This window comes from Papaver somniferum, unplaced genomic scaffold, assembly GCF_003573695.1.
Source record: "Papaver somniferum cultivar HN1 unplaced genomic scaffold, ASM357369v1 unplaced-scaffold_150, whole genome shotgun sequence".
Classification (NCBI taxonomy): Eukaryota; Viridiplantae; Streptophyta; class Magnoliopsida; order Ranunculales; family Papaveraceae; genus Papaver; species Papaver somniferum.
Genome location: NW_020624377.1, coordinates 1,182,340 through 1,191,891, shown reverse-complemented (window position 1 = coordinate 1,191,891; position 9,552 = coordinate 1,182,340).

The window sequence follows — 9,552 nt, the reverse complement described above, 5'->3', positions numbered from 1 at the left end:
AAACTCTAATATAATTCCAAGAGAATCAACTAGACAGTCAGACTCAATCAATGGAAATATATCCAAGAGTTTGTATCTCGATTTCTCAATTCAATTCGCAATCAAACAAATAGGAATTTGCGAGCCCGATTGAATAAGAGAAATAACTTGGACGGTATCACAAACCAATATCTAAGTGTCAATCAATTCAATCAACAACCCAAAGGTCGGATTCAAGAAATGATTGAAATTAACTCACAACCTGTGATATTTCTATTATATAACAAAATATAATGCGTAAAAGAAATAACACAGACACCAGAAGTTTTATTAACGAGGAAACCGCAAATGCAGAAAGACCCCGGGACCTAGTCCAGATTTGAACACCACACTGTATTAAGCCGCTACAGACACTAGTCTACTCTAAGTTAACTTCAAACTGGAATGTAGTTGAGCCCTAATCAATCTCACACTGATCAAGGTACAATCGTGTTCCTTACGCCTCTAGAACCACGCCATATTCTGCGCACTTGATTCCCTTAGCTGATCTCACCCACAACTAAGAGTTGCTACGACCCAAAGTCGAAGACTTGATAAACCAATCTGCTCTCACACAGAAAAGTCTATAGAATAGATAAATCTGTCTCCCATTGTTGATACATGAAAAAATACCCCCTTGACGAGTTGGGGGTGCCCTTAAAAATAGGGGTGAGCTCGGGTTGCGGTATGGGGATTTGGGGACTAAGCCCAAGTCCAAGTAGGAAATACCCATGAATATGGGAGGACAAGTGAGGAATTAATGAAGAAGGGAAAAGTTATGTCAAAGAATGGCATTAAGGGTAATTAAGAGGTGTTAGGACATGTGTCATGATGTAGTAAAAAGAGGGGATTTTAGGAAAGCCTATAAAAGAAAGGATAAGGTACAATGGAAAGGAAACTCTCTCTCTTACTATTCTTGGTAAAGTGAGGTAATTTGGTGTGGCTAGGACGGGTATGACCAGAATCAAATTCACCCCTCAACATTTGGCGACCACACCCGGAGGCTCGTTCCTAGCTCACCATGACACACCCAGAAGGTGCTGGCTCAGACGCGGTAGAGAATCCAAACATCCCTCCGCTCAACCCTGAAGGCGAGAGAGTAGGAATAGTAACAGACCCGATCACACAAGTAAGAAAATCAGGAGATGTTTGTGAAGAAGACAAACATCAAGAAACTGAGGAGGCGGCACCTACCCAGCCCTCTCTCAAAGAAATGCAGGAGGATTTAGAATACCACATACGCAGGGAGCAAGAATTTAGAAAGCTTATGAAGGCATCCAACGCGACGAAAAATGCCAAAGAAACAGTGGAGAACGCGGAGGAAAAAGATGAGGAACCTGTAGCTATGACACAGGAGGCAATGGCAAGGTACTTAGAGATAAATTACAGAGTCGTAAAACAAGACAACTACAACTTCATGGCGAGTCCCTATACCCCCGAAATCACAGAGTACCAGTATCCAGAGTGAAAAGGAGAGGGTACCCAAATATACCTCAAGCTTAAACTTTTTCTACCTATAAGTCCTTTCTCCGAAAGTGATTGTCTATGGACTGAGTCGAGACAATACAACTAATCGGTTCACACTTCGTGTGATCGTCTATGGATACGAGATCGAGACAATACAACAACGAAGTATGTTTACTTGATACAAAGGTTCGGACTTAACCGAACACAATAGGATTGCTTATCAAGTAAATAGGAATTAACGTTTGTGTAATTTACTTTAATTATAATAAAACAATTATAATGCGGAAAATAAAATTAAATAACACAGCAAGATTTTGTTAACGAGGAAACCGCTCATGCATAAAAACCCCGGGACCTAGTCCAGAATTAAATACTCTCAGGATTAAGCCGCTACACAAAATTACACCTAACTTCGTATAGTTGAGACCAAGTAACTAACCCTATAGTTCACTTAGTTCCGTCTGTATTCCCACGCCTCTGACCTATGAATAAGTCACGTAGTTGGAACAATACCTTTGGTTCATATTCCAAACAGTAAAGGAACAAGAAATCTGTTTGGTATCAACTCTATTCAACCAAGTGATATGAGTCGGACAAAGGCTCTTCCGCTTATCTTAACATAAACTCCTTCGTCGGGTCTAGATCTATCTTATGTTTAATCACCCTAAGGTAATCGTTTAAGATTAAGCCAACAACACCTTTAATCCGAAGAACCGTGTTGATGCCGATCTACTCAATTAATCAATCCAATCTACCACAAGGATAAACCGATTATTAATTGGATCCTCTTTTACCGAAACAAGTATTGTGCACACCTAAGATTATAGAACCCAAGTCATATCTTCAATATCTTTTTTGTCTTCAAATCTTCTTAAATATTCAATAAAAACCTGCACACAATCACTTGAATCTCTTGTGATCAATCACGCACAGAACGGAGTCTGTTAACAATGGATTATCACAAGATCGTCTTTAGAACTAACAACAGTCTAAACATCCATGTCGAAACTCTGAACTAGTTTGAGTGAATATTATATCAGAAGAGAAGATTCCCAAGCATAAAAAAACTAGGTGCAAACAGATTTCAACCATAGTTAGTCAATCAAATCAATCGAAAACAAAGATAAACCGCAATTATCTAGTTTCCCACCAACGGGTCGCGCTAGAGCTTCTCAATCCCAAATAAGACTATAAAACGAGCGACCGTAAGAGATTTCACCTAATTAGATTACTCTCCTCTCCGATAGGCGGCTACACCAGTAACAAAGACAAAAGAGGAAGTTTGTTGTTACGAAGGATTAGTTTGCTAGAAAGGCAAACTTCGTGTATTTATAGACAAGGAAGTTTGGACACCAAGGAATTTACAAAACCAAAATATTCTCAAGATATTCATAAATGCACAAATTCGGTTTTCATAATTCCTGGACATGCTCTATCCAAAAATAACAATCGAAATCTCTTGGAAAATATAATTAGTAAATGCACATTACTAATTCTGTAATTTCCATACAAATGAAATTAATAACCTTAATTAAAATATTCTTAACTTATTTGTGTTTTGATCCAGGGATTCTCTTCCCTTAGCCGTTAAGGAATATCTTTGAACAATTATAGAAATAAACATTCTCAGCACATGTTCAAAGTTTGTCGACAGCTTTACTTTGTAAGTTCTCTTCCACACTTACAACCTTGAAACCGATTTGCCACACTTCCAAACAAGTTTAGAATTGGTTTATCTGACTTTCAAGAACTATGTGATTGATCAAACCAACATTCAATCACAATCATGGGTTTACGGTTCTACCAAAACAAGCTTCGGTTCTACCTCCATGTGAGTACTACACATAGTCACACTAGCTTCCCAAAAGATTCGGTTGACTAGGTACTAGGATCGGCTCGCCACATATATATGGTATCTAACTTATATGTGTTGCACATGTTCACAGGATCGGTTCCCCTTTCTGCTGTAAACCTTGCTGCACCCCACACAAGGATCGGTTCCCCTTGATGTACTGCACCCCTTACAAGGATCGGTTCCCCCTTTCTCATAATAGGATCGGTTACCCTTTCCCTTACAAGGATCGGTTCCCTTTCCCTTACAAGGATCGGCTCCCTTTCCCCAAGGCAGACATAATCCGATCATACCAAGGTGATTACTTAAGATTGGTTACTAATAAAAGTTATACCAATACAAAAGTCAGGCCTTTGTGAATAGTTTTACCAAAAACACAACAAGTTGTGAGCGGTTCTACTTTATCACACGTATTGTTTGTTCATAAGATATACAATGAATAACAAAAACAATAACACTTGGAAATTTCCTTTTCGGTTCACAAAACAAGTTTATGAACTTACTTCCTTAGAACACATGTAAACATTGTTCCCTAGGATGAAATCCTCACCTCATACCCATACATAATCACAATAGCAATCAAATGATTATGGCGACGTCTTATCTACAAATTTTAATGGTTAATCAATAAACCTCGTATTGTATTCCTTAATACTATGTCTATCTAGAGTTCAAATATGATTCGCAGTTATGTTTTCAATATGCACGACTTGAAAGATACGTTAGGGAATGAAACAGTTCATGTCAAATATCACTAACCTCAAGTGGAAGGATGATTGTTGTCGTTGTAGCTCCTTGCTTCTTCACATCTTCAAGTCTTCTCAATACTTGTAATGTCTCATATCCCAATACTTTCAATCTAACCTATACGAAGTTTAACTCTAGTACATAATCAAGCAACTCTTAACATGAGTTCCGTCAGTTCTCGGACTGAGTCTGCGAACTAGGTTCGCGGACTTGGCAAGCCAATTCCACAATCCTCCTGATTTATCTTGATCAACAAAGTTCGAAAACTTCGGTTCAAGGAATACATGGTTATGTAATATAAACTCTCATTTCAATCATTGAGACATTCTCAGAGGACGCTATGTAGCCGTTATTCACAGACCGATTCACGTCAAAGCAATTCTCAAAGTGATTGAAACTTTTCATGACTTTTGTCACTAGGTGAAGATAAACTTGATCAAAGCGAAACGCTTTACCAACACAGTATTTCGAGATAAAAGATAAGCAATGAATGCTTAGCTCGAAATGTCAAATGTGTATGATCTAGTCTATATAGCATACGACTTTTGTCTCATAAGAAGTAGGAGATAGAAGAGATAGACTTTTGAGTGATAGATAAGTTCAAGTCTCCACATACCTTTTTGTTGATGAAGTTCCACGGTTCCTTGTATAGATATTTGTCGTCGTAAGAGGAATCTCCATGAAGTCCTTGAGCTCAACTACACTTTTCTATCCTAGTCCGAGACTTAGCTATGTAGGCTAGAAATCAAGACTTATAGTTTTGATCACTAACATTGACAAACATGCTTGAGATAGCAACGCATGCGAGGTTGATTAATTTAGTTCTTAATGCTTGACATATAACATCTTATGGAACAACCAACAAAGCCAAGGTAAATCGACTTAGTTGTAAGGTGCTCAACATAGAACACACAATGGAGCCTTCACGGTAAAACATAATAAAATGGATCAATGAAGATCAATACCGTGGATAACATACAAGGATCTATTCTATTTTCCATCATAACGACATAATAGACTTTATCCTTGTTGAAAAAAGATTTTATCCTATTTTCCATCAAATTAATGATTACATAGGCTTAACTTTTGTATATGTCAAAAGTCAATTCGTCCTTTCATCAATACGAATACCGATTCATGAACGACTTTACTTTTGGCTGCAATATGGGACCTTCAAGTTCACGGACGTAAATAATACATATCCCATAAAAATATTGCAATATCACAAACCATTAAAATACTGCAATAAACATCATCCTCCAAATATTTTTAGAATTTAATAACCATAAACCTAAAAAATAAACATAAGAAGATGAAAACAAAAATAGCTATGTGTAGTCACAATCATCGTTATTCAAAGCACTAGTTATTCTTCCAACTAATCAAAAAAGAAAACATCCTAGGCGACAATGCCTTTGAGAAATTCAGCATCATTCCCAAACTCCTTGTTGTGAACAACCATTGGAACATAAGGTTCACGAAGATATGAGTTTATATCAACGAAATGTCTTGGATGATTATGTCGTACCAAGGCTCTTTGAATTTCTAAGGGATTTGACACAAAAGCCTTTATTTCACGAATATCCTTTCTTACTTCCTTCAACTCATCAAGAACATCGGAAAACTTCTGAGAGTTAGAAGGTACATCCCTGGGATTTCTTGTATTCCTTCTTTTTCTTTTCAGGGACTCAGAAACAAGAGATTTTTCTTTTTCCTTGATTGGAGATTTAACAATCATGTTGACATCCTTTCCATCTGACATGGTGCTTTGAGAACAGTTATAAACAAATGGAATTGTGTGATTGAATCACCTAACTCAACAAGCAATCTTATATATGATGTCAAAAAGAAAAAAGGAATGTAGGGTTCGAAACCTATTGACAGGTTCGTGTACGCCCAACTCTAAAGCCCTGTAAAGAGTAGAATTGTCGATAATAACCCTTTATTTTATTTGATAGACAGAAAATAAAAAATCTAAGAAAAGAAGGAAAAACTTTACTGAAGCCTGAATCAGCACTCAATCTTGTCTCTTTTCGTCAGGCACATGAGACAAGATTTTCCCAACAACACAATCAAGTTGTGTTGCGATGAACAACGATTTGTCCATCTTTTTCCTCAAGGGAGGAATCTTTAGACTTCTGTCTATCAAAACGATTCAACCATACTTTCTTTTCAAATGGTCTTACTCTATCCCTGGAAACCAACTTCTTAGACGAAGATAAGATCCTACATACCTCGGCGGTCTTCTAAGAAAGTTTCAGCTTCCTTGCTAATCGATATGCTCTTAGTTGAAGTTTGCTGGCGTGCCTTATTTGGTGCTTGTACTTGTAACACCTTGATAGTTCGTGTCCCTTCATCGAACAAAACGAGCACGTCAAACTTGGATAGTATTCAAGCATCTGAGATGTGCAAGAAGCTAGACATACAATAGATCCTGAAACATTACTGACAGGGTTTCCAGTTAGAGAATCTTCCAGCTTGATTGGGTTTCCTTCTTCTCCGAACCCATTGAGGTTGATATATGTATTGCTACAAGTATCAAAATCGATGTTTTCACGAATGAGCCCTACACTTGATTTCCTATCTTCATCGGAATCATAGGTTCAGACATTTCATCAAGTGTTACAGCTAGACCTTTGTTCCCATTTTATTTTCTACGATTTGGGCATTCGTTAGCAAAATAGACAAAACCCTTACACTTAAAGCATTGAGGCATGTCCTTGTCATCAGCCTCGTCAGCATCCCTGTTTTTAGGAGGTACGCGGCCGTGAGGTTTGTCTGATGACCTAGGTTTGTCTCTTGAAAACCGTTTACTTTTCTTCAACAGAAGATCCCTAAACTGTCTTGTTATCAAGGAAACCGACTTGTCAAGGTCTTCATCTGAAAAATAATTCTCATACTGATCATCCTCAGAGACATGAACACTTTTACTTTTGGCAAGTAATTTAGTGATCTTCTGTGCTTTAAGGGAAACATCCTTACCGACTTTGGATGTATGCTCATGGTCAAATATCTTTAGCTTCCCAACCAAGGTGTTTCTGGAAATATTAGTGAGGTTATTCCCCTCAATGATGGCATGCTTCTTAGACTCGTATCTAGATGACAGCGATCTGAGAATTTTCATCACAGTGTCCTTTTCAGGAATAGTCTTACCCAATGCAAAAGATGCATTAACAATTTAAGACACTTCGTGATTAAACTCATCAAATGTTTCTTCATATGCCATACGAAGGTTCTCCCAATCAGAATTAAGGTTTTGAAGCCTAGCTTCAATTTCACTGGAGTTTCCTTCAAATACAGTTTCTAAGATATCTCAAGCATCTTTAGACCTAATGCAATTAGACACATGGTGTTGAAGACTTGGGGAAATGACATGTACGATAGCATTTAACCCTTCAGAATTCTGCATTGCAACAAGAATCTCGACAACATTATATTCACCAATATTCTTGGGAACAGTTCCGTCTCCAGCTGCAATAACGGGCGCATCGTAACCATTCACCACATATACCCATGATTGAAAATCACGCGATTGAAGAAAAGCTCGCATAGAAATTTTCCACCATAAGTAATTAGAGCCATCGAAGACTGGTGGTACGTTAATAGAGATAGCACCTCTGTCCATAGAGTCGGATCGCTACAAACACGGACTTGTTAGGTCTTAAACGTGTTTGCCTGCTCTGATACCAATTGAAAAAGCGGGGGTCTAACAACACCACCCAATATTTCGCTTAGCAATCTGTAAGGACTAACTCCGAAATACTTTGCGAGAGAATCAACTAGACAGTCATACTCCATCTAGATAAAAGTATCTCAAGGAGTTAATATCTCTCTCTTTATTTGATTTTTACTCAAGCTAAAAACAATAGCGAGTATTTATCAAATGCAAGGAATACTTGGACGGTACCAAAGATCAATGTCCAAGGATCAATCAATATCAATCAACAACCAAAGGTTGGATTTCCAATTGATGATCACGAACGCATAACCTGTATTATTTCAATTATATAGAATATAATGCGGAAAAGAAATAACACAGACACCAGAAATTTTGTTAACGAGGAAACCGCAAATGCAGAAAAACCTCGGGACCTAGTCCAGATTGAATACACACTGTATTAAGCCGCTACAGACACTAGCCTACTGCAAACTAACTTTGGACTGGACTATATTTGAACCCCTATCAATCTCCCACTGATACAAGGTACAATTGTACTCCTACGCCTCTGATCCCAACAGGATACTGCGCACTTGATTCCCTTAGATGATCTCACCCACAACCAAGAGTTGTTGTAACCCAAAATCACAGACTTGATAATAAACAGATCTGTCTCACACAGAAAAGTCTATAAGAGGATAAATCTGTCTCCCACAGATAAACCCTAGATTTTGTTCCGTATTTAGATATAAAATCAAGGTAACAGGAACCAATTGATAATCCTGTCTTATATTCCCAAAGAACAGCCTAGATTAATCAATCACCTCTCTACAATCCTTCCTGACTACACAAGCGGATTGTCGAGGAATCACAAACAGTGATATGAAAATGTTTGTGACTTCTTTATCTTGCCTATCGGAGAACTATCACGATCTCAAGTCAATCAATCGATTGTACTCGTACGATAGAAGATGCAAGATCAGATCACACAACTACGATAAAGTAGTATCGGTCTGGCTTCACAATCCCAATGAAGTCTTTAAGTCGTTAACCTGATTTTAGAGAAGAAAATCAAATGTTAATGGAGATCGACTCTAGCGGATGCACTATTAGCACACAGACGTGTGGGGATTAGTTTTGCACAATGTTAGATGTCTCCTTTATATAGCCTTCAAATCAGGGTTTTGTCTTAGTTACAAAGCAATCCTTATTCACCGTTAGATGAAAACCTGATTTAGATTCAAGCTAATATTTCTCAACCGTTAGATCGAAAAACCTAGCTTGTCACACACACTTGGGTAGACATTTACTGGGTTCGTGAAAACCATGCCCAAACGTGTACGTGTATGTTGGTTCAAAATAGTAACCCAAAAGGTTAACCATATGAGTATTTCATATTAACCTTGTTCTTCTTTACCATGACTAGTTCAATTGACTCAAATGAACTAGTTAAAGAGTTGTTCAATTGCTATGAGATCTTATGTAACTACACAAGACACAATTGAAACAAAGATGATTCGATTCGATTGAATCGGCTCATGAACATTATATCCATGGTTTGCATAAAGCATTCCTTAGTAATTTAATGTTTCATGTTCAGAGCACATCTTTAGATCATAACCTCTTAAGTTCACAAACAAGTTCGCGGACTTAAGTTAATCGGTTGAGTTTTCCAAACTCGGCAGAACTTCTCGGAATGAGAACTTCCGCCATTTCGCGGACTTAGCACACGAACGAGTTTTGGAAAATCCCAGCAGAAATTCTCGGTCGAGAATTTCCGTCAGTTCGCGGACTGAGTCTGCGAACTAAG